We start from the raw sequence: 26,970 nt of genomic DNA, 5'->3' as shown, positions 1-26,970 counted from the left end.
CTTTTACAGGCTGTGGGATTGAATTAGAATAAAATACAAATAGAAATCCAGTCCATAAAAATACCATCAGAGGCCTGGGGATGTTCTTGTCCTTGTTAATTTATAAGTATTTGATTTTCAGAAATAAATGAGGAATTTCTACCACTGCCACACATTCCAGTACATCCCTATCTTCTAGAGTACTGCTAGGTCATATGTACTGCTTTTGATGTTAGCCAGAGGAAAAAAAATCTGGTAAAATTTACCAACATTTGTGATATTATTTCACTTTTCTCCTCTGTCAGAATGGCATGAGAAATTTCATAAGATCCTTTAAGTTGCTAACATTATCTGATTTTGTTAAATGGATCTGATTACTTCTGTAAAATAAAATAATCATATGGGTTGTGGAAAGGAAACTAAATCAAAGTAAACTTTGTACTTTTCTAGTTGAGGAATAATTACATAGAGAATTATGGGCAACCTGCCTTCAGAGTCGTAACTATTTTATACACATGAGTAAAACAAGCCATGAATGGAAAGACACTGCCTACACCATTTTCTTGTTTAAAAACACTTCTTCCCAATCTAGTCCTTGCAACTCAGATCCCAGACTAGAAATCTGTTCATTATTCTTAACATCTTCATCTCATATGAAATCTATTAGCACTGATCTTGACTTCACTTCCTAAGTATTTCTAGATTCCATCATTTTTCCTTGCTACCATTCTGTTCCTCTTGAAAGCTGACATCTCAGCAATCTATATCTTTTCAGTGCAAGTGAAAAGTGCCATTTCCTCAGTCAATCAGCTTCCCCTCATTCACTCACCACTTTATTTTCCATTATGCCCATGTCAGTCCTATGTTTTCAACCCTCACTTGTACTGTAAATCTCAAGCTAAAGTCCATATTAAATCCCAAGAGCCTGGATGTTCTCACCTATGTCTTATTCCCCAACCTCATCTTGCAGTGTGCTCCTGTCTTGTCTCTGTTCTAACTTCTTACAATCCATGGTTCTTGTCATGTTCTTTTCTACCCCAGAGCCTTTGTATATATCATTCTCACTGCCCGGAGCACTATTTCACCCTTTCTTATCTAGTTGATATCAGAAGAAGGAATTTGAGACCTTTTTTTTCAGGTCCCAGATCAGGCAGCACAACCTTCCCTGACCTCCCTGAAAGTATAGTCTGTTTTAATTTTCCTTCCTAGCACATATTAGAATAGCAGTTTCACATTTGGGTAATTATTTGGTTAATATCTATCTGTTTCACTGGACTGTAGTCTTATGAGAGCAGGGTTGTGTTAATTATTATTAGCACAATAATATTTTATTTTTGTGTGTGTATGTGTAATGTTTGCCACCTCAGTGAATATTTGTTGAATAAATGGCTGTATGCATAAATCAGTGAGAAAATTAAAGTTCAGCTTAAGAGATTGAAAACAATGAGAAGAAGGTAATTTTGGAGCTGAGGTACCTTGGGAAGTAGGTCAACCTAAGTAGAGCTTATGAATGTGACCAGTTCCCCTGGGCAGATTCTACTCAAAATAATTGTAAACCTAGACTTATAACAATAAAATATATATATATATAAAATTAATTGAATATTATTATGTCTCAGGAATTGCCCTATGTACTTTATATAGTACTTTAAAAGATTTGAGCCATGATTTAAATTTTTAAAGCATCTACTGTATAAGGAGATGTCAAATGTTCCCAATTTCTTTGACATTTTTGGTCTCCAGCAGGCAAAGATATTTGCTGAAAAGAGATCATTCTGAATAAGTATGTGAGGGTAATATTTTGAGATGTAAACAGATGGAAGCTTCTTTTCTTGATATTTTCAACTATTCCATATGGCAAAAGGATTCAGTTTTTTTAACTGTCAGCATCAGTATTTTCTACCCCTGAGGTTAAAATTCCTGCCCTGTCTGAGATGAAAAAGAAAGGAGAATGGAAAGGAGGTCTAGAGATTAAAAGTCAGTTTGTCTTAGTGGTTCAAGATGGCCCCATAGGAAGATCCTAAATTTACCTCCTACCGTGGACCCAACAAATCTGCCACCACATGTAGAATAGTTTTCTTTGAAAAGCCCTGAAAACTGGATAAACAGAGCCTCCATGACAAATGATAAAAGGGCAGCATTGAGATGGTAGGAGACGCAAAGGCACAGTTTTACCAAAAGAAATCCACCCTAGGTGAGCAACCCACAATTGGGAGGGGGCTCAAAAATACAGAATGTTTTCCATATGAGTGAGGAATTTGTGCCCCATGTCAAGCACCCCAACCCTTAGATACTGTGCAGGAGAGATAAGCCACCAAATCATCTGACTTTGAAAACCGACAAGGATACATCCAGGAAAACCATAGAAATGTATATGAAGAACCCAGCCTTAAAGGGGTCCTTTGCAGCTGACTTGCTGGGGTCCAGCACAAAATCATCATCATCATCATCATCATCATCATCATCATCATCATCATCATCATCATCATCATCATCAGATTGTAAGTAACCTAGACCATAAGTGAAGGAGACCATTTACTAATCTTAAAGCATCTGCCAGAGAAACAAGAGCTTACTGAGATTTTCCCTAGGAAGGGAGACACTGGTAGACACCATTTTTGAGACTTCATTCTACCTTGCTAATACTGACACTGGCAGGTACCACTTTGAAACTTGCGCTCTAACCCGCAAGCACCAGTAGGTGCACCCTGCTGGGAGCCTCACCTGCCCCTATATCATGTCAGGCAGGCACATGCAGCCCACACAGTTGGACCCCTGCTGAGCACCTAGCTCTGATGGCCAGGGGGCATTGTGCTTCTGGGACCCATGGAACATATCCCATACATTCCTTCAAGACTGGAAGAGGTACATGATTTGCCTAATACATAGAAACGGTCAGGCAAAATGAGGAATATGCTTCAGATAAAACAAGACAAAATCTCAGAAAAAGACCTTAATTAAATGGAGATAATCAATCTACCTGATAAAGCATTCAAGATAATGGACATAAAGGTGCTCACAAAATTTGGGAAAAGAATGGATAAACTTCCACTGAGATAGAAAATATAAGAAAGTACCAAACAGACGTTACAGACCTGAGTAATACAATAACTGAACTGAAAAACACACTAAAAGGATTCTACAGTTGACTGGATGAAGCAGAAGACTGGATCAGCTAGCTAGAAGATAAAGCAATGGGACTTGCCCAGACAGAGCAGCACAAAGAAAAAGAATTTTAAAAGGTGAAGTTATCTTAAGGGTCCTTTAGGATGACATTAAGTGGAATAACACTTGCATCATAGAGACCCCAGAAGGAGAAGAGAGAGAGAAAGGGCCAGAAAAATTATTTGAAGAAATAATGGCTAAAACTTTGCTAATCTGGGAAAGGAAACAGACATCCAGGTACAGAACACCTAGAGAGTTCCAAGTAAGATGAACCCAAAGAGATCCACACCAAGACATGTTATATAGTTAAAATGGTAAATGTTAAAGGTAGAGAATCTTAAAAGCAGTAAAAGAAAAACACTTGTTATATACAAGAGAACCCTCATAAGACTATCAGCAGATTTTTCAGGAGAAACTTTGCAAGCCAGAAGACAGTGGCATGACATTGAAAGTCCTGAAAGGAAAAAACTCCAGCCAAGAGTTCTCGACCCAGCAAGGTTATCATTCAGAATTGAAGGAGAGATCAAGAGTTCTCCAGATAAGCAAAAGCTAAAGGAGTTCATCCTCACTAAGCCTTACAAGAAATGTTAAAGGGGCTTCTTTAAGCTGAAAAGAAATTACACTAATTAATAAGGAAAAAGTATCATAGTGAAAAATAGTTTAAAAAAATCATAGAAAAAGTAAAAGAAAAAATTGTATTGGAAAAGGTAAATATATAGTAAAGGTAATGCATCAGTCATTATAAAGCAAGTATGAAGATTAAAAGGCAAAGTAGTAAAATCAACTAAAACTATAATAATTAGTTAAAGGATGCGCTCTCACACACACACACACACACACACACACACTAGAATACTACTCAGCCATTAAAAATAATGAAATCCTACCACTTGTGACAACATGGATGGACCTTTATAGGGTATTATGCTAAGTGAAATAAGTTGGATGAAAAAAGACAAATACCTTATGATTCCACTCATATGTAGAATTCTTTTTTAAAAAAATGTCAAATAAACCAAACCAAACAAAACCAAACTCATAGCTACAGAGACTAGACTGGTGTTTTCCAGATGAGGAGGAGGTGTGGGGTTGGCTGAAAAAGTGAAGAAGGTTAAGCGTACAGGGGTGGATGGTAACTAGACCTTTAGTGGTGATCACTTTGTAATGTGTGCAGATGTTGAATTATAATGTCCACCTGAAACTTGTATAACGTGACATACTATTTTACTTCAACTTAAAAAAAAAAAGCTAGTGTGTCTTAGAGTTCCCAGGAGAGAGATGATAGAAACCTGGTGGCAACTAGATCAGAGGAGGATTTCTGCCACTCTTGTCTGTCGAGGCCAACGATACATCATGATCCCCAAATTTCCCTTATCCTGCATGATGTGGAAGCAGAAGTCATACTTGTAATGACCATCTAGTCATGCCCTGTTGTTGAATAAGTAGATTCTACTCTATGGAACCTTTAATAGTTGAGTTATTGCTAGAACATCTTATTCACTTGACCCCTTATCTTATGCAAAAGAGACCAGATTTGCATTCAGCTTCCTTTTTGGAAATGAACAAATTATTTTTACCACTTTTTGGTTTTTTTAAATAGAAATTCTATTTTCTAGAGGAGGAAGGAAGGAGAGGAGACTCAGAATATGGAATATGTTCCTTGGTATTAACCAGAGGGATCCTACAGAGGTGCTAGCTTGAAGGTCTGGAGTGACTAATACTGCTTTTTAGTATCATAGGAGTACAGTGCCTTATATAGATGTTAGCAGTAGGTGAAACTACATTACTCATAAGACAAAACACATTTTAAGCAGAATTCCATAGGCCCAGAAGGCAAGAGTTCTTAAAAAAGAACTAGATTTGCTGCAGCCTCTGGGGAAAAACAGGAATCCTTATTGCCTATGTCAGAGCAAGTATTTCCTGCAGTCTTTTGAATTGTATGGATAGTCCCTCAGGTTTCAGAGGAAATTTTTAAAATATATTTTAAAAAAGAGATATAAGAGAGAACTCTTTTCGAAGCGCTTCCTCCTTTTAGATAATAGATATACCAAGCAAGGCATCATTTAGGGATTTTTTTTTTTTTGAAAGCTTTAATGCCCATAAATCACATTATTGCCATTATGTATTTTTGTGAGCTTTATTTTTCCCCCCAGATAGCTCAACTTACAGGTTCAGAAACACTTTTCAAAATATGTATCAATAAAAGGAGAAGAGGATATGCTCCAAAAATACAATTTGCTTTATTATCATTTAGTTTTTAAGTTTTATTTGATTGCTACCATCTTCACTGGCTTGCCATGAAATAAAAACTTGATTGCAATGTGGAAAATTCATAGGTTTTTCCTTAATAAGTAAAGTCAAAAGTTTCTTTTTTATATTATTATCTTAGTACTGTTTTGCTGAATACTAGTGAGAAGGCGCTTTTAATATTTAACCTATTCTGACCTAGGATCAAAGGTCTAAATTCTTCTTGGAGTCAATGGGTGTTGTATGTGGTTTCCTAAGAGATATTTATTAACACAGAATTTATTCCATAGAGAACAAAATGCTATGTGCAGCAGACCAAAGTATATTTGATTTAGCTGTAACTTGAACTATTAATATTTTTTCTCCTAGCTATAAAATGAATTCTGGCTGTTCAGCAGGAAGGCCAGCAGGCAAAGGGGCAGCAGGGGGTCATTCAAGAAGCATCAGCTGGGGAGACACAGGACATGGGATAAGGTATTCATTCCCTGACTCTGTTGCTAATGATCTTGTCTTTGCTGCGTGCACTGACTTTTGCCTCTCATTAGTTCTGAGCCATAGAAAAAATAATTATTTCTTTTATATCCTTGAATATGTATAGTTTTTGCTCCCCCTCTGTCTCATATAGGAGAAGAGTATACTCAGCTTTAATATACAAGTTAACTAGAATAAGAAAGTGTTGCATGCCCACATGATTAATCAGCATGAGAGTATCCCCATAACCATTCATTGATTTTATAATTACTGTGAAATTCAGTGTGGTACCACTGAGGAAAGAACTAGATTTAGTATCAGCCAAACCTCAGTTGATATTCTAGTTCTAATACTAGCTGTGAACTGATAAAGATCCTTATGTTTCTCGGTCTCATCTGTAACGTGAGGTTAGCAGTATCTGCCTTTCTTATAATGATTAAATAAAATAATTAATGTATGTAATGCACACCTCACATAGTGAATACTCTATAAATTATTATTTTTGTGCTGGAAGAACTCTGAAGTTTCATTTTCATTGAGGGTTGCATTGCCTTTCTTCTGATAAAGCTCAGATGCCTGCTTCTTACTTTTTCCCCTTTGGATATTTGCTAAGAATTTGATGGTTATTCAGCAATTTGGTGAGAAAATCTTTATACAAAGATTATCATGCCTTGTACCATGTTACCCTGCCATTCTGGCCAACAGTTGATTGGTCTATAACCAGTTGACTGTAAAAAGCTAGTAAACTATGGCTTAGTGTAGAGGTATACCAAAAGCACAAAAAAAGACACCTTTATCTTTCTTCGGGGGAATTTTTAATGTGACATTCACAAACATGTTTCTTCTTCTTTCCTACTTCCCAGTGTACCCTCTTAATAAATCCCCATTATTTGCATTGCCTAAATGAGTCTCTGTTCCTTCAGTGCAACTGGAAAGATAAAACATAACGGCACCTATGTGATACTGTTAGTGATGAACATTTTGTCCTACTAAAGAATGGTATTAAAGACCATTGTTCACTTTATTTCCAAGGAATAGAACTGCACCATTGAGAATTCCCCTAGAAGCACGAGAACTCGATATGAAGGATAAAACAGTCCACTGGTCCAAGTCCCTGATAAAATTACTATGTAAGCATTTAAAGCTTATCTCATTTAGTATCAGAGTAAATGGTAATTGGGGAGAAAGTGATGGATTAGTTTAGTTGTGAAGTGTAATGGTTGAAAATTAAATACAATGCCACTAAGTAGAAATTCTAAGCATAATCACTTTCAAGGGAGATAAAATTTTCAAATAGCCACTTTGGAAGATTACTTAATTCATGTTTATAAATTATGTTAAAGATGAAACGCATTATTTAAATGTTAGAGTATCATCTAATGTGCCTCAAAGAATTTAATTTATGAGCAAAATGACAATTACCAGATTCTAATTAAATAATAAGAGAGAAAAATTCTCTAATGCTTTGACGATTGGCATAATCCTTGATTACCAGAATCCAGATCTAGGTTTATTGGTCTTAGGCAACCTTTTTTTTTTTTTTTTTTTGATAAGATTAAATGAAATTTTCTTTTCATAGGAATTAAAAAATTTCAGATCAGAGTGTTTGGATTTAGTCTGACATTCTAAATATCACTGTTAATTGATTTTGATAGAGCTAATCAATTGTCTTCTTTAACCCTTAAAGAAGTTTTTAATCCTGCCTACTTTAACTTTTAAGGCATAGGGTGATGCAGACAAGCATACATGAATAATTATTTTATTCTCATTATAAAATTACTATAATCATTTGCTTCTACATATATGCCTATGCTTATGTATATATATGAATGTGAAAAATGATTAAAATAAGATGTAAAAAGTTGTGTATATTATAACATCTCTTTGTTAAAGATAGACCTATAAAAAATCTCTACAGTGAAATTTCTTATTTTCATTTAACTATGGTATTAATACATTATATAAATCTACCAGCTAATAATTACCTGCATTATAACCTTACTTAAAAATCAACTTAGAATGAAATAGACTTGTATTTAAATCGAAGAGACATTTTCTCATCCTCAGCTAGTGGTTATTTATTCTCAGCTTCAGTAGTACACCAGGGCGTCAGGTTGTGAAAATAGTATACACATTGTACATTAGGAGAGAAGAGATGAAATATCTAACGAAGTCTGGGAAAAAGCAGAGATTTCCTGGAGTGTGTGCTGTGAATAGAGGATTAATGGATATGTATCTATTAGCCAGGGGACATGAGGAGAGGAGGTAGTGACCACATTACAGTGAGATGAAGCAGTTTTAGCAAAGGGAAGATATAGTGTTAATTCTGAGTATGCTGTGTTTAAAAAGGAACTACCAGAAGGTGAGGTCAGGAAAAAGGCAGGGGCTAGGTCAAGACGGACTTTGCAGACTAAGCTAAGAAACATGGATATAATCAAATCAGTCATGAGGGGCCAAGATTTGTTTGTTTGTTTGTTTGTTTTCCTGCTCAAGGAACAACTTGTCCCATATTTTTCCTGTATAAGAGCATTCAGTATCCTGCAATGACAGACATACCTCTGGTGCCATGGCTATGAAGAGAGGAGGAGCTATACATTCTGGCTCACCAGAAAGGGTACATCCTCATTAAGGCTCTGGACTTAAAGTTACTTTTCACATTTCCTAAAAGAAAGATACATCATGATGAGCTACATAACGCTATTAAGCAATGTCTCTACTAGGTCAGTCTAATTATCTTACCATTTTACTATTCCATGTACCACTGTACATTACATACATATTTACATGCAGGCACTAACAGATTCAACAAGCTAATTGATGGCCAAGTTCAGTGGTAAAATGGAAACTGTATATTATCTATGTAAAACAGTGATGTTTCTACCTTGAATAATTAGGCATTATATATTACAGAAGAAGGCCTTCTTCTGAACCTGGAAGCAAATTTTCATTATGCTATTTCTTGACTCACCCCAAGGAGTCAGAAAACTGTAGTTAACTTTCAGAATAATTTAACCGTACACGTCCTTAGGGTAAGAGGAAAACTCCAATAGTAATTAGCATCCTAATTATCTAGGAGGCCTATATATTAAGCTCAAGATATAGAATTACCAGAAGAATCTAAAAGGAAATGCAAGCTTATTCCAAGTTATGTCTCATACTCTGAGTTTGTTCACTCTTAATTGGGAGAGCCATTGTCGTCTTTACCACATGAAGCGCCAACTAATCTTCAGATAGTAAACAAAGTGCATATTAGTCCCACTTATGAGATGATAATATATGGTAAATGGCTACATCTGTCTGAAAATAAAGCAAGAAGCTTCATTTCATGACCTTTTCTATTTCTAAGTTAAAATAATCTTTATGGAATAAATCCACTTCCATATCTAAAAAATGGAGAGTATGTGTTCTAGTTAATTTTTATGGCAAGGTAATTTATTGAGATGTAAAATTGTGAGCGAGTGGGAGGGTGTACTGTTGTTTCCAGTGTTCTCGAAGAACCCTATCGCCAACCAACTCCAAAAAAAGTGTTTCTACCTCTTAGTCTCGGGAGCTCTTTCAAGCCCTAAGCATAGACTGCTAGCTGTCCTTAGGATGACCACACAGCTCAGCTTTCACGGGGTCGTGTGAGGGCAGCAGGTGCTGTCAGTGCTCTGCCCAGACCCCCTCAGATCTCCTTGCCATCTCTGTGCATGGAAGCTCCCAGTGTGGCTTCTATGCAGCAGCCAGAACTTGTGTCTCTCTGTGGGAAGACTACCCTCAGACTCCTATGAGCCGCTTTGCCCGAGGACTCGGAGAAACGGAATTGCCTGGGAATTATATTCATCCAGAGCTGTACTTAGCCAGTGACTGATGGATGCAGAGGTTTAAATACACTAGCTCCCTTATCCCTTGGCCCTCTTAGGTGGGACCTACACTCTTTCTCCAGAGACCTCGTGGGTAAGGTTGCCAAATTTAGCAAAAAAAAAAAAAAAAAAGACAGCCAGGAAGGAATTATTTTTTGGTATAAGTATCTCCAATGCAATATTTGGAACATATTTATACCACAAAAAATTAATTATTGTTTTACTTAAAATCCATTGTTAACTGGATGTCTTGTACTCTAGCTGGTAAGTGCACTCCCTTGGGACTTTGCTGGTGCAACATTCTTGCTTGGCCTCTCTCCCATCGCAGTTCTACTTCCCCAGTTCTCTCCCAAGTTTTCCTGGGAATACATCCTAAGAAGTCACTTTAATATAAATTAGGGTCTGCTTCTGGGGAGCCTAATTTGAGACAACCAGCGCCATCTGTTGCCTTATGATTATTGATACCTCCTACTCTCCCCCCCTCCCCGCCAAATGTTCTGGTTTGAATGACAAATACGGTCACTCAAGCTAGTACAAAACACAACTTATTGAGGCCATTATGCTATGTTCTCAGTAAATAATGGGGTGTGATGAGTGGGTGATTATAGGGTGAGGATTGGAAATATATATATATATATATTTTGCAACAAGCGGGCTTGCCTTAAGGTCTGTGATTTCCAGAACAACTGGGGATAATGAATCAGGCCCTTGCAAGACGCTGGAGAGGTTGGAAGATACTGTCTATTTGCTATGACTAAAAGGCTTGATGCTAGAACCAGGGTTTCTGTCTTCATCGAATATATCCCCTGTGCCCGTACAGATCACAGATTGTAGCGAAACAGTCAGACTACAGAAGCTGTGCAGGCTTGGAAAGCATCCCGTATCAGTAAACAGTGTACAGGAGCCTGAAGTTGTGAAAGACACCTGGGGCCTCCATGTGGCGCTGAGCTGCACGTGGATCAGCCCTATAATGATCTGTATTAAATTTCTCCTTAACCACAGGGATGCAAAGAAGTCATATTTAATTTGCTTCAAATAAAATAACGTAGCTTTTATGTGTACATCCAAGCTTGTAGCTATACACATTTATAACCCCACATTGTACAGGATTGTATAATAAAGATAATTATTTATTACCTTTTAAAGTTTTAGTTTTAACTTACTAAGTACTTAGAATGGCCACGCAAGAAGTTTTGTATCTATTTGAAACTCATGATATGAATCAAATTTCTAGATTTATAATCTAGATAATGTACAGGATCATTTTGATATTAACTTCCAGTGATCTCAAGTAGTAGCTGTGAAAGAAAGACAAATATTTTAGGAGAAACACACAGACTTAGCATGTGACTACACTTGTAGGATTTAAAATTAAATATTACAATTAAATTGCAGTCGCCATGCAATTTATAAATTGAAAAATCACACATAGAGCTGAAGTCAAATATTAGACTCACCTTTACTTAATGGAAATATAAATTAAGTGATATGAACAGGATGATATTAGACATATAAGACCAAAGAGTATATTTTCTAATGCTTTAAAAAAATGAGCTGTGTTAATCAATTTCCTTGGCTGAATTAGTAGAACCTGACCCCAGCTTTTAAATGCACTTAATTTTCTATCGTCAGTACTTTCTCAATGAAGAAATAAAATTTAGGAATTAGAAGACATGATGAATAGCCTTTATTCTAAGGTCAGACATAAGATACTTGAAGCTAATGGAAAACATCATTCTAAGCCATAGCAAATGAGCCTTCCCAACATAACAAACTGCTGATACCAGCCTGGAAACCGTCTTGAATGTCAAGGGATACGCTCTTCATTTGCAGTGTTTGATTGTTCATATAAATATTTAATGAAAATATTATTAGACTATTCAGCTGAGTGAAATAAACTGATGGCACAAGTAGCTAAAGAAGCTTACTTAATATTCACTAAATGAAGTGGCATAATAATTTATTTTGCATATTATATAAGCCTTTTGAGAGGTTTTGTACTTTTAAACTTTTTAGCACTATTTAAAAGGCATCATTACTGCCCTAATTATGAGTTTTTAATGTGTTTTTATGGTTAATGAAAATGTAGCACACATTTTACAGAGAGAAAGACCATCATCCACATAACGCTTGATGGAAATGAGGTACCTTTGATTCTGAAGGTTGATTTACCTTTAATATAGCTTCACTGAATCTTACCATAAATACTAACTTTATACTACATAAAATTACACAGTGGGTTTCTCAAGACTAGAACTTACATGATTCAATGAATAAGGTAGAAAGCTTTTTAACTATCATGTGAGCTTTGAATTTCCAGGAAAACTGGGAGTCACCTGTTCTGAATCATGTATACTTTTAAACACTGTTTCAGTGAGGCAATATGAAGAAAAATTTGGAAACACAGGTTTTAGAGAACTGTTACAAGTTCAGATATTTATGTGTAAAATTTTTCAGCCTCATGAATATATGTAATTTTATATGGTACAAAGGTGGCGTTGTAGATTAGTTAGAGAAGATTTTCATTTCAACAAATGGAACGATGCCAAGTGGATATCCATATGGGAAAAAAATAACTTGACCTTTTTTCACACCATATATAAAGTAACAATCGCTGATTCACTGTAGACTTTGGGAGGCAAAACATGAAATATTTTAGAAAACATAAGTGAGCATCTCTATGCTGTTGGGTAGAGAAATACTTTTAAACAGGACTCCTAAAAGCATTAACAATAAAAATGATTGGGAACTTGGACTACGTTAAAATTATGTACTGAAATTTCCCATTGAGAGAGAAAGAAAAAAGGAATGAAAATATCTGCAATCCATGTAATCTAGAGAAGACTCATATCCAGAATATAGAAAGACTACAAATCTTTGGAAAAACACAGAATCCAAATGAACAGGCACTTCACAAAGCAGGATATATCAAAATGGCCAACAAAATACAAAAAGTGTGCAATCTCATGAATCGTTGGAGAATGCAGATCAAAACTACTACAGTATAACAGTAAACATCCTCCTGAATGGCTATAAAGATTGGCAATACCGACTTTTTACAAGAATTTAAAGCAACAGTGTCTCATACACTGCTGGTGGAAGTAAAATTTTGTATAAGCACTTTGGGAAACCATTTGGTGTAATCTATTAACCTTAAAAGTAGACATTTTCTATGATTTTGAAATTCCACTCTACTTTCAACAAATGTGGGTACACATGTGCAGCAAAATTTGTCACGAAATACTCATAGCAACATTATTTATAATCACTAAAACTAGAAGTAACATAAATGGCTATCAAGAATGGAAGAAAAAAGATTACAGTATTATTATTTAATGAAACCATCTACTGCACTGAAAATCAGCAAACTTCACCTACACATGCAGCATGTATCCATATACGCATGAATATATATTGATATATGAGTGTATAAACACAATGCTTATTAAAATACACTAGACATAAAATAAAACACTTGTATTTTAGGAAGACATTAATTCAAAGAACCAAATGCATTTATATGTTTCAGGCATAACTGTTCTCCAAAATATCTACTTCGCTTGAAAGAACACATTTACCTGCGAACTTGTAGCACCTAGCAAAGTGTACTGCATATGCTGTAGAAAGGCTTGCTGATTGAATGTATCCATCAGCTGGGTAAATGTTTTAATGAGTGATATCTACTATTCTAATTGGATGATCTGCTATATAATCCAAGTGTATTTTTTTTCCTAAGCACTTTTGCATTTTGGATTGAAGGCAGGTAAATCGAAGGGAATAGAAAAGTAGAGAATAAAACATAAAATTAACTTACTACACACTGTATGGCATTAGTTATAAAGAGATCATCATTCGGAATGAGTTTTTGTGTACCAGGCCAGGCTGATGTGGTTAGGGAAGATAAGCTGTTTTTCTTAGACTGAGATCAATAAATCAGAAAAGAAGACTACCAAAAGTGATGTGGGCAAAAGTACCAGTGATAGATTTGATTGGATATCTCTAGAAGATACTGTCACAAAATCTGATGATGATTCAGTTCGATTGAGCTACATCATTAAGCTTGATGCTCTGCCCTAAAATAGAGGTATTTCAGTTATAAACCCAGACTCTTACGCAGGATCAGTGTACTATGGCAATGGGGAATATTTAAAAGATGTTGTCTTGCTTTTCTTCATAACTTTAGGGAAGGCAAATGTAGCCTTTAGAAAGTCATCCCAGACTTTTTCTCTACAAGTTGAACTTTTTTGGCTGGATATTACTCTCTATAGCATTTCTCTGTGATATTAACTAATATATAACCAAGAGTAAATCTCCTGGGGGAATGAATCTATTGTTGTCTCACTATAGAAAGACTTGAATCCAAAATACTAAAGGAAAGGGACAGACTGAGATTTCAAAATGTAGAATAGATAAACAAGATTATACTGTATAGCACAGAGAAATATACACAAGATCTTGTGGTAGCTCACAGCGGAAAAAAATGTGACAATGAATATATGTATGTTCATGTATAACTGAAAAATTGTGCTCTACACTGGAATTTGACACAACATTGTAAAATGGCTATAACTCAATAAAAATATTTTAAAAAAATACTAAGGGAAATCAGTAATTGAAATCCAGGTAAAGAATTCATAATTTGTTCCTCAGAATGCTGAAGCTAAAACAGGATACCGAAACTCTTCTCCTAAGCTTAAAAGCAATAATCTTGCAATATAGAATGGGATCTATGTGGATAAATGAACAGATTTCTTTCTTAAAGGAGAAAGCCGAGACTAGCATATAATATAAATCTAATATTTGAACATTAATTTTGACATGAAAGAGATTTTTAGTGAGGGTAATTGTGATTATGTGTCATCCCATGGAACTCACTGATAGTATCTTCAGTATACAATATCATGTGGTCCTCTGCTTCCTCTGAGGAAATAAATTTAACTTACAGCAGCATAAAACCAGTCACGTATATTAAGGGCTGTTTTGATAGCAAAGGTCATTGAATTCAAAGATGAACTTACTTGGAAGAGAATTCCTGGATTCTGCTACTGTGTAGTTATTGAATAATAAGACTCACCTGTCTAGCATGACGTTCGTGCATTTCCAGCTGAAGCCAATGGGATGAGTCAGATACACTTTCAAGGATCTGTGCCATCAGATAACTCTTCAAGACTGATGCGATATATTTTAAGAAGCATAATTCAAAGATCAGAAGACAGAAGCATATGTAGCATTGTTGTGAATACAAATCTCTTCTGCAGTGTTTACAGTGGTGGATAGATGGTAGATACTGAGCTATCTGCCTTCCTAACATTTGTCAATTTCCAATAAAGAAGAGTGTAAAATTCCCAGTATTTTAAGGTTTCTGATAGTTGTGCTTTATTATGTAAAACAAAGTAATATAACAATAGAATAATTTTTGATACATGTTATATGGGATCAGTACATTTTTTATAGTAAGAAATCTTACTTCTTTGGTACAAAAATGTGTATCATGCATTGTTGGTACTAAAAACATATTTGTTAATTTGATTTGTTTAAATGGTTTCCAGATTCTCAAGAGCTTATTTAAACAATTTAGTGACAATTAAAACCTCTGAAAAGTCTCTGTGTGGTTAAGATTAAATTAAATCATATTCTACCCCAGGCTGGGTATTCTTATCCTAAATGTTTCCATCACAGGGTTGTGATTTTAATCACCATATCTTTTTGGATCTAAATTATTATCAGTACAACAAAGTGAATTTTATAGTCTACATTTTGATGCATTATATTACATTTTTTATTGTTTTCAAATATCTGTGCTATTTGTCTTGAATTATACTTTTTATGACACACGGCATTTTCTTTCTATTTCTTTTGAGTAAACATTGTGAGAAGAATAATGAGAAGACACATCATCAGAATATCAGTGTTCAGAATAAAACATGAGTTTAAGAAGTATTTATAATTTTCCTTATGGAATAAATATAAATTGCCTTTTACTTTATTAATGAACTTTTCAAGCAGCCCGATGTGTCAAAAATGGAACATTTAGAACAATCAGGTGAAGAGTTGATTGCACCAACAAAATCACATCAGACAGGAACAAAGAAATTCACACAGGCTGTTGGTACTCATTAAGAACTGACAGCAGAGTTCTCACACACTGCTTATTTTTACCATGTCGTCCACCAGAACTTTCCCCATTATGTCACTGTATGTAGAGTTGAACTCTTTAAGCAGCATTCTCTCTGGTCTGGCGTGTCCATATGCAATTTGACGTAGTTTCCAGTAGATGGCAACATAGGTACCGTATCCAAGTGGCCAGTCACATCCTAGTACATATGACTGCTACGATAATGGATATTATGGAAGTTATGGAAAGTAGTTTTAGTGTAAGGCATATTAAATGATGCTATTTATTTTTAAGTAAATATTTAACCCTTAGCTCTACAAATGAAGCGAGTTTGGCAAGCAAGGATTTTAATGACAAAATGCTTTGAAATCTAGTTCTATACCAGGCACTATAATAAAATTGAATTTTCTCATTGGGATATACATATCATAGTGGAAACCTTTACTGCGTTATCTAATTTCATAGATTTCCAACTTTCCTGTTACTTCTACATGCTGACTTCATACCTGACCCTTTGAAACTTGCTGCATGTCTCAGCAGCAAAGAACACTAAACTGATCACACCAGTCACATTTGTAGTAGTTTTTTTGCAGGGGTCAGCCCTGCTTCACACCCACCCCACTGCCCTTCTCCTATTTCAGAGATCTGGGTTGAGGCTATGTCTGCATTTTTCCGACCCTCTCTCAGCCTTTGGACTTGTACGTTGATTTTGTTTTTCCTAGGCTTAATACTAATGTTCTCTAATCAGGATGCTGACTGAGCACCATCCCTGTTTTCTCCTTTCCCAGATACTTTGGTGGGATGCCCAGTTCCTGTTCGTTTTCTTTACCTGTCATTGGCCCCCTGACAGGGTGTACTCCAAATTCCCAGGTGAGTTTGACAAAGCCCTCAGTGGTTAGCTGCCTAAAACATAATGCAGATTACGAGTGGTGACGTATCTGATTTCTGGCAGAATTCTTAGAAAGACGCTCTGGCTCCTTAGAAGGTGGATTGAGCGCTAAAGACATGAGAACACATCAAATGTAAATGACTCTCCGATATTTCAGAAGGCTGGAGAAGTCTGCCAACGTGTTGCATTTACCGCTTAAACATTTCTGATTTTAAATTCAGGGAACTACCTACAGACTAGAAAGCTGAGAAGGGAGATAGTTTTGTCTTTCCAATGAAGCATTCCATTTTCCAGCTTTAATTAAAACAGATGTCTTATGTAAAGATTCTTGTATTTCTATAGAATACACCACTAAAATGTAGGTTTTTATTGTCTGAAAAGCCTTTACTGACCAGGAAAACGAGGTTGGGCTAACTCAACTAACATTGAAGTCTTTTGAAATTTCCAGCATTTCAATTTCAAGCACTCTTCACAGCGTTTTTCATGCTAAGCTCCGTGGACAGGTCTGCACAATGCCAAATGAATTGCCAGGCAAGGAGTGAGACTGACAGTTGACCAATTCTTGATTTTCATCCTTGAATCTGTCAAGACTACTCATTGGGAAGTGGATTAATGATCACAGAAGCCTTTCAGGGTAAGTCTCAGAGGCTACAGGGCTAACCTTACGAATCCTCTTAGAAGGTGTGCAACATTCTGCTCTGCAGACTCCTGAAATTTTATTTTCAAGGTTGTAGGTGTGTGATGATTTGCTTATTTTGTGTAACTTATTTTATGGCTTCCCCCCCATTACTTAATAGATGGATGTTTTTTCCCCTCTCTGAAGCATCCCTCTACCTGTATCCTAAGTAGATATAAGGAAAGGCACCCCCTCTTCCTTTTCAGGTGTTCTCTCTTCTACTCAAAGTCTCAGTAGTTTCACTGTCTGACAGTACCATTTCCTCCCGCTCAGGTGTCCAAGGGAAGCATTTCTTCATCTTCTTTTTGGCTCCTATTATGCGAGGATGCCACCAATTATAATGCAGAAACTTCGAGAAGTAGGTTTCCCTGTTGTGTTTCCCTTTAAACATGTAGTGAAGTATTTCACATAAAATGAGCACCAGTAATTTTTTCAAATATTGATTGATTGACCTACCTTTTCAATATGAAGTGATGTAGCAGCCTCATGGAATGTTCGTGTTCATTTCCCATATTGCTTTTCTGACAGAACATGCATTATACAGGGTATTTCGTTCACTTTAATTGAAAACAGGTGTTATATATCATCCTCAGAAGATTGTAAATGTGCATAAATTCATACATCTTTGGTGAGAATTCTTTGCTGGCTAGAGTTGAATAAAATGATTTCCATCTCTTTAGGGAAGAAAGAAAAAACAGAAAGAGCATGGCATGCAACATGGTGAATGCTCAATAAATAGCAAAATCAACTAGCATAAATGTGTTTTGAATAGTTTCAGTTATTGTGATGTTAAGTGTAAAAATCTAATTTTGAGATTTTTTCAAAATATTCTTTAATAAATTGTATTTAAAAAGAAGACTGTCACTCAGAAGCATTCTAAATACACGAGAAAAAATAAGCGGATGATTGCAGTTATCACCAACAATGATGCTAATCACAATGGCAAAACTAATAAGTAAGTGATATGCTACTTGTAGGTAGACACACAATAACTTAAGGCGTTCTCTGGAGATCACTTCTTTTTTTACAAAGGGAATACTTGTTCATAAAGAAAATTGATTATTCTGTTATCCTTGTAAAAATGTGAATTGCTAATTTTAAGGTATCAAAGTTATTGTTTTTTTCTTAGAGAGTTTCGCCTCAGAATTGGAAATTATTCAAATTTAAAACTTTATTCAATTTAAATAGAAATACAAAACTTTCTCTAATGTTTAACAAAAGTAACTGACATTAGATATTCAAATAAAGTGTTCAGGGTTAACTTGAATAATTTAGATGTTCTCAGACTAACTAGAGATGTGGTTTACAGACAGAGCTGTAAAAATATATCTTGCAAGATATACGGAATTATTCTACTCTTTCAACAAACTCAACTCTATAGAAGAACCCTAGATCTGAAAAGGCTTCTTATACAATGCAGCTAAGACTAAGTCCTAGTGCTGCTTTTATTTACAATCTGTTTAGAGTCTATATCTAAAAATTATTTATTTGGTTTATAAGACTTTAGTGGATTTTTTCCACTTTTCTTTTCTTTCTTTTGTATTTCTTTTTTTTGCCTGCTCAAGTTCCTTTCACCAGCAGGATGGATTTTCACTGCTAAAGGCTCAAAGTTATCCCCTTTATCAGAAAATTTCCCTCAGCTAAATAGGAGCAAGCATGGGAAGCTGTACAGTACCACCCCAAAACTGCCCACCTCCACTGCCCCGGATAGCCATCAGTCAGCAGCTGCCCTACGTGAGGTGCATAAGCCCAGCCCCCTTGCCTCACAGTGGAGAACAACTCTGTGTTTAGTTGACATTCCAGAGCTTCCCGTGGGACCAGGCTGAAGCTAGTCTCTGGGCAAAACCACATCCTTGCTTGGCTTGTCTTCCTTGCCATCCTGCTTCCCTCACGCCCCTTCTCCTGAGTACACCTTTCACCAAGCTCCTAGCACAGACTCCTCTTCTTAGGGAGTCTGGCCTACCACAAAGGTTCCAAAATGTTTAGAGTCAGCAAATTAGAAAGTTATGGATTGCTAGACATAGTCAAAATGCATATAAAAGTGAGAGCTTGAAAAAAATACAATTCAAAACAAGACTCAGAACTTTTCTTTCAGCCATGATGGGTTAACTGGTATTTGACTATGTTTCCATCCTGGGCATTTGACAACAAACAGCAAAGGGTGGTGAATCCTCAAGAGAAATGAAACATGCAGGTTAAGCCTCATGTTTATATTGGCTTTCTCCCTGGGGGAGCTCTCTGGCATCGCAGTGTGGAGGTAGAGCATAAGAGGTCAGTAACAGTCTTGCTAAGCTGAGGTGGTACAGATCAAAGTTTGAAACTTCTGAGGTGACTTTGGAGCAGAGCACATGAGGAAAGGCTGCTGAGCAGAGGAAGGCATCAGAGGTCTGTGAGGAGGTCACCCTCAGGTGTTTGGTCAGAGGCTGGCCTGAGTATGCACAGAGCAAAATTCAGCAAGATCTAACAAGGATTGGCTGCTGAAGGGCTGGAAATAGCTCAGAGTACCAGAGATTAGTCAATGTAGATGATGTTGGAGTTCCAATCCAGATAGAGTGGAGAGAATTGCTGATTACCTCAGGCATTCAGTGCGACTCCATAAAGATTGTATTTCAGGAGTCAGGAGCATGCACTAGAATAAAGGCTGTGGTCTAGGGCTAAGGACAAAATAAAATACACCCCTCCTAACACAGCATAAAAGCAAGCCTTTAATAAAATCAAGAGGATTTTCAAATGTTAAACTGCCTGCCAGAACTAAATACAACAACCTTTAAAGGAAGACAGCATAATGCAGGCTCTGTAAAGTGTACCATCTACATTATCCAGTATACAGTTTAGAAGTACTAGGCATGAATAAGAAGAAAATCTATAGACCAGGCAGTCAGTAAAAACCAACACAAAATTAACCATATGGTAAAATTAGCACAAGGACTTTAAAATAGCTATTATAAATATGTTAAAGGATAGAAAGGAAAATATAGACACATTGTGTGAAAAGCTGAGGAATCTCAGCAGGAAACGAAAGCTAAAAAGCAAGGTGTCACATGGCAATTGTAAAACTAAAAAAAAAAAAAAACCTACTTTATTATAATTGACAATTGACTGAATTAGATGAACAGTAATGAATACATCAGAAGAAAAGGTCAATGAACTTGGAGACAGAGCAATAGAAATGAAGAAGAATAGAGAGAATACTGAAAAAAAAAAAAAAAAGAAAAACTAACTGATCTTCAGTCACTTATGAGAGTACACCAAGCAATCTTTACCTAGAAATGGAGAAAAAATAAGATGTGTCAGAAAACAAATATTGAAAAATTAATGGTCAGAAATTTCCCACATCTGTTAAAATTCATAATGTTTAAGGGTACAAACTTGTAACAAGTAGTAAATAAACCATAGTGATCTAATGCACAGTATAATGAATGTAGACAGTAATATTATAATTTTGTAATGTGATAAATATTATTACAAAGTAACATGATATACACCTTAAATTTCCACAATGTTTCATGTTATGTTTATCCAATAAAAAAGTTTCTCACATCTGATGAAAAGCATTAATATTCTAAGTTAAGAAATTTAGAAAAAATACATGCAAGTTTAAAACAAAGAAAATCAAATATAAGCTGACAATTTTAAGAGCAGCCACAGGAAGAAAGCAAGATACATATAGTAGAATAGCAAAAAAAAAGTTGATTTCTCATCAAAAAAAAAAAAAAAAAAGAATGCCACCTCTATAATGCTGAAAGAAAAAAAAAATAGCCAAAATTCTGTATCCAGGAAAAATTTTCTTTTGAGAAGATTTGTAAAATAAAGACATTATCAGTTAAGCTAAAATCAAGAGAATTTATTGAGAGAACTATACTACATGAAATGTTAAATGAAGTTCTTTAAGTTGTAGTGAAATAATACTAGGTAAAAATTCAGAAATACAGGTGAAGTGAATAGTGAGATAATACAAATGCCTGAGTAAACATACTAAAACATCTTTTACCTCTGTTCTTGAATTATATAAACAGTTGATGAATTAAAGCAAAAAGAAGCTATATTACATTGTATTATTGCTAACAACTAAATTGTTTCCCTCACCCCCATTCACCAAATTCATATGTTGAGGCCCTAATATGATGGTGTTTGGAAATGGCGTCTTTGGGAGCTAATTAGGTTTAGATGATGTCATAAGAGTATGGCCTTCATGATGGGATAAGTGCGCTTATAAGAAGAGACACCATAGAGTTTGCTTTTTTTCTCACACACACAGAGGGACACAGCCAGAAGGTAGCTGTCTGAAAGCCAGCAACAGGATTCTCACCAGAGCCCAACCATGTTGGCACCCTGAACTTGTACTTCCCAGCTTCCATAACTATAAGAAGTAAATTTTCTCCTTACCTCCCCACAAGTGGTCCTTGCCCTCCTACTCCTATGGCAGCCTCTAAATCTCTTATAAAAATCTTTAACTATTACCATTTTGTATAGGATAAAATATAATATTCAAGATTCTTCACAATCTGGCCCAATTCTACTATTTGGTCATAGTAATTAGAGTCTAGGAGGGAGAAAAAAGCATGAATTAAAATTTTTAGTAATTAATTAAGAATTTGGAGTCCAACTGTATTGTCCATTGATTAGATCCATTCCCTATTATTGGACTGGCAAAATGAGACCAGTTTTGTACTGGTGGTGAAGGTGTGCTAACTTATTTCAATGATAAAATGCCTCATAGGATTGGTAAAATTGTACTGGGATCTTGAAGTTATCAGGTGGTTTAGGGCTACAGAAGCAGGAAACTAGGAAAATGATGAAAGGAGACCTTGAGCAGTAGTTAAGTCTCACCTGGGGGTCGGATGAGCTCTGCCTGTGGGAAGCACAGGAAAAGTTTCCGACAAGGTAGATTTGAATCCAAGCCAGGTATATAGGCATCCAGCAGAGAATTAAAGTGAACTGTGTGATAGAGGAAGAAGGTGGGGTAGAACATACAGGCTCAAGAGAGCTACTGAATATTGAAGCGAGGGAAGAGGCAAGCTCAGGGCAGCATGACCAGAAAGAATTCGGCTTTGAGTGTAGAGGTGTCTCCCCACAATCCCACCCCCATTCCCATCCCTCTGCTGCCATTCTTAATATAACCTAATCACATAGAAATATATTTTGAGATCACACGTTCTACACTTTTTTCTGTTGCTTCCGATTATACTCATTGTGTGTTAACTTTTGCATGCCTCAGAGTCAGTAGAGAAACTCCTAGAATTTCTAGTTTGGATTAGGGCCCAAGAATCTGTTTTTATCATGGTCACAGGTGACATTGACACTTGTCCAACATCCGCATTTTTTAACATTACTGGGCTAAATTAATGGTGGAAAAGGACAGAGAAATCCTAATTTACCAAATTCCCTTTGGGGAGAGTACACTGTGTATTAGGAAAGAACACTTGTGTTTGAGGAAGGGAATCAGACTCCAAAATTTAAGCTTAATAAAATGCCTTAAAATTCAGGACAGTCTTGTTCATTGGAAACTTTTTGCTTTGTTGAGGCTTTGGCATGAGTTGTGGAGAAAAACTGAGGCTCAATTTAATCTCTCAGCATTAAAGGGAAAAAAGGAATAAAAAGATATTGGGAATAAATGGAGAGGGGCCAGGAAAACTCTGTGCAGAGAAGAAAAGAGAAGAAAAAAATCAGTCTCTAGTAACGGAAAGTTTAAGGTAGAATTTAGCGAAAGGAAAATGTGTAAGAGATTTTTAAGTGGGTATGTGAGCCTGTGAATTATCAGAAATGCTATGAGATGAGAGAATCCTTTGCAAAAATGGAAAATACTGCTGTCTGAACACAGGAATCAGAGTGGGGGGAGCTGATGACTGGTTACAATAGCCTCATAACAATGATTAAAATACCATTTTAAAATTTAAATTGTACCTCAAACTGGAATCAGAATGGTGTTTTTTTTTTTCCTGTTGTATTTAAACATTTACAATGTATGCACTACTTTTCAAGTGAAGTAGACACTTCAAAGCTGTCATTTGATAGGAAAGTAGAACAAAAAATCTCAAGAGCTTTAGGAGCAAGTACATCAGGTAAGAATAAATATTTCTTCAAATGATGAAAAATAAACAAGTTCCAGCTCATTTAATATCCACATTTCTAGAGACACATTAAAATCAAGGTCATGCTATCCAAGAATATTCCCTATGCATAGTCATTAATTCTCAGATTTATTCATCTTTGCTAAAATAACAAAGTACTGACTTGACTAGTTAATTAAGCAAGACAAGTGAGAAATATTCTACTAAAATAAAATAATAAACAAGCCAGAGATGTTTGTTTGTTTGCTTTTTCATAAAAAATTCAACTCCTTTTTTTCTAATCTTAAAGTATATACTTTTTAAGAAAAAAAACCGGAAATACAGAAATTAGTAGTATTCACCTCTCAAGTTGTCTGAAGATTTTCAATAGCTCCTTGATGTTTTTTCATTTCAATTATTATTAATTGATTAAGCATAACTTAAAAGTTTATTTTAGTACATTTATTGGAATGGAACAAATGCTTTTGCATGGAGATGAGGGAAGTGATCAGAGTAAATAAAAATATGGGCTATTGAATCAAATGCCATCACTAACAATGCTACATGTAAAGGAAATATTCACCTTGTATGAGATGAAGAATGTTTCCTATGTAGTTAAGAGACTTACTGTAAGTGGACTCAGGAATAATCATTTGTAATTGATAATAATTTTAAAATATTGTATAAAGTTGGAAAGGATAAAAATTATGCATATATAAGTAGTTCATTTAATCTAAAAACACATAAATTCTTAAATTGTATGCACTTGTAAATTCTGTAATAAAGAAACAGTCCTTTTCTGTAATTATGGATAAATTTGTTAGAATTTTTATTGTTTTGCTTTCATACATCACATCTAGAATACATTATCTGTGATTTCCACATTTGTTTATTTAAAGAAGAGATAAATACTAAGTTTATGTGCTGTAAATTGCACAATTTTTCTAGATCATTAATTTTTTGTCGCACTCTTTCCTCAGCCATAACTCAAAAGTAAATTATTTTTAGTAACTCTTTTATTGATATTTTCAAGCCAAATCAAAACATGGATTTAACCTGAAAAAAAATTCCCTGTTTTACACTCATGGTTAATAAAATACAAAATTATATTAGAGAATTATAGTAACAAGAATTATGGCATAGTCTTTACTGAGAACAAATGCAACCGATTTCAGGGAAATGTTGATGGGAGCAGAAATGTTCTGGAGAACTGGCCATGGGCGTAAATTAGCATGTTTCATGGAGGGAATGGTGTCTGTGGGTTAGCCTAGGGATTGGATTTAGTGGAGAATGACTGAACAAGTTATACTATGTCAGTACTAGACATGAACATTAAAATGGAAGTTGCTAAAATAAGCAGGATTGATGTTAAGTTATGGTCAGAACACTTATCAACAAATTTGGATATTAGAGGAATGAGGGAAACAAAATAAATGAAATATGTGATTAGTAATAAAATATGTAAAAAAGGAATAAAAGCAGGAAAAAGGCTTTATTCATGCAATTAATGGATACCGAATACACAGTGCATAGGGCAATTGCAGACATTAGAGATAATGTGAAAGAGAGAGACAACACTTCTGCCTTCATGAAGGTTATAGGTGAATGGAATTAAAGTGGTAGACAGAACTGAAGAGGAACTATAAATTCTCAAGTATACATTACGTGACAGAAGGTAGGATGTATAAAGAACATATTATTCAATGCATTGACTTAAAAAGAAAAGTGATTATTTTAACATCATCTTTACACATTCATATTCATTTATTTTAATTGAAAACAAAATATGCTAATAAGATTAGCTTAATTTAATGTTATTAATCATGTCTAACCATGTTCAATTTGGTAAATATTTCATGAAGATGATAATACCTTAGTATATTCTATTTTTATGTCATTAATTATAAACCATCTTTAATTTCCAATTTTCAGGTTTCAAATACTTTCATGAAACTGTTCTGACATCTTAAGATTTTATATTGCTTTCCTGTACCAAAATACTGCATGAAACAAAACATTTTAATATATTTATTCTTCAAAGAGACCATAATGTTTTGGGCTTTGTAAGATTTAGTAATGTGTACTAATGTGTTTGAATTGATAATCTCTGCTATAACTCTACTTGTTAAGAAAAAAACATTACATTTAAAAGCAATTTTAATTCAGCTTATTGCATATTAATAAAAACCCATACGGTGTTCATATACATTCTTATAAGGGGAGTTAAAATGGTAAAGATTTTCATTAGGCAGCTGAAAATTTTAACTTAAACATGTAATAACATTCAGTTTATAAGGGAAACTGTTTTATATTTCTGGTCCACTAATGCCATAAGTCCCTAGTACATATCTTTATAGTGTAGTTGGATAATTCATGTATTGGTCATGCTTTATCAGAGAATTGAGAGTTTAAAATATGGAAGTGCCTATATTTGTAAAAAAAATTTTTTTAATGAGCACAAATATAGCCACTTGTTAGTTCTTTGAAGTTTCTTTTGAAAAACTTTAGTTTTTATTGTTTGAGCCTTTATAAATAAAAGAAGCAACTAGCCAACAATCTTTATAATTGGATTCTCCAAACATATACAAAGTCATGAGCCCTCTTTCTTTAGAAAAAAAATTTAACTCTAAGTGTTAAATTTGTAGACTAGAGAAATGATAAATTAACCCACATTATTTAGTGAATTAGATGAGCTTGGAATGGGCTTTGAAATCCTTCCGATAAAATCATTCTGCAACTGAATGAATTAAGCATCTGAATATATACAAGAGCCATATAATATATTATAAACTTCACTCCTCAACAGTCAAACCATAGTCAATGGACAAAAAAAAATGGTATGACAGAACAAAATAAGAACCTTCTGCAGTAGTAAATTCCATCCTGTTTACTTGCTGCTCATTTTTTATGATTTATTTTTCTTCCTTCATTAAAAAATCGAAGCAAATTACACATTATTTGATTATATATACTTATAAAATAAAGTTCAAAGACAGATTAAACAGATTAAAGATTTGATGCTTCTTTTCCAAGATAATCACTTACAACAGTTTAATACAGTTTGTAATAAGTTTCCAGACTTTTGTTTCCCTTTTTATTCAGCAGGAGTTTTCTTTTGGTCCATGAATTTTGTCCAATGTTCCAAGTTCAGAATGCAAGTTCTTCAGTACTTGTTTTACATTCTAAAATGAGCCATAAAGGAAATGACAACATTTGGGGCTAAATATTTTCCCTTAGGTCTTATAGATTAAAACTGTAGGCATGGGAAAGTTAAGGTGACTCACTCAAGACCACACTTAAAGTAAGTAGGAAATGTAAGATTTAAACTCAGCCAAGACCACACTTAAAGTAAGTAGGAAATGTGGCATTAAAGTCTGGTTCCAGAGCTGGTGCTGTTAACCACCGTGACTGTTGCTTCTGTGGAAGGCCTGTGCGTGGCCTTTCACTTTTTATTCCGAACGGACTTACTCAAGAACATGACTTTATGATGTGTCCATTTCTGTGTGTATATTTTATTTCTAATCGCCATATAATAA

General features: G+C 35.0%; 1 long non-coding RNA gene across 1 annotated transcript in view; it reads left to right on the top strand.

The window, feature by feature from the left end:
- The window catches only part of LOC116664884, a 668,708-nt gene that overhangs the window by 548,287 nt on the left and 93,451 nt on the right, over nucleotides 1-26,970 (top strand). Inside the window, exons 12-14 of the long non-coding RNA XR_004321387.1 lie at nucleotides 5,761-5,865; nucleotides 16,608-16,689; nucleotides 17,157-17,342. This is a non-coding gene — a long non-coding RNA (uncharacterized LOC116664884). The remainder of the gene's footprint in view (nucleotides 1-5,760; nucleotides 5,866-16,607; nucleotides 16,690-17,156; nucleotides 17,343-26,970) is intronic.

Source organism: Camelus ferus, chromosome 7 (genome assembly GCF_009834535.1).
Source record: "Camelus ferus isolate YT-003-E chromosome 7, BCGSAC_Cfer_1.0, whole genome shotgun sequence".
In the NCBI taxonomy this organism is placed as follows: domain Eukaryota; kingdom Metazoa; phylum Chordata; class Mammalia; order Artiodactyla; family Camelidae; genus Camelus; species Camelus ferus.
Note: the sequence above shows the minus strand (reverse complement) of the source record. Positions and strands in the feature narration are given on the sequence as shown.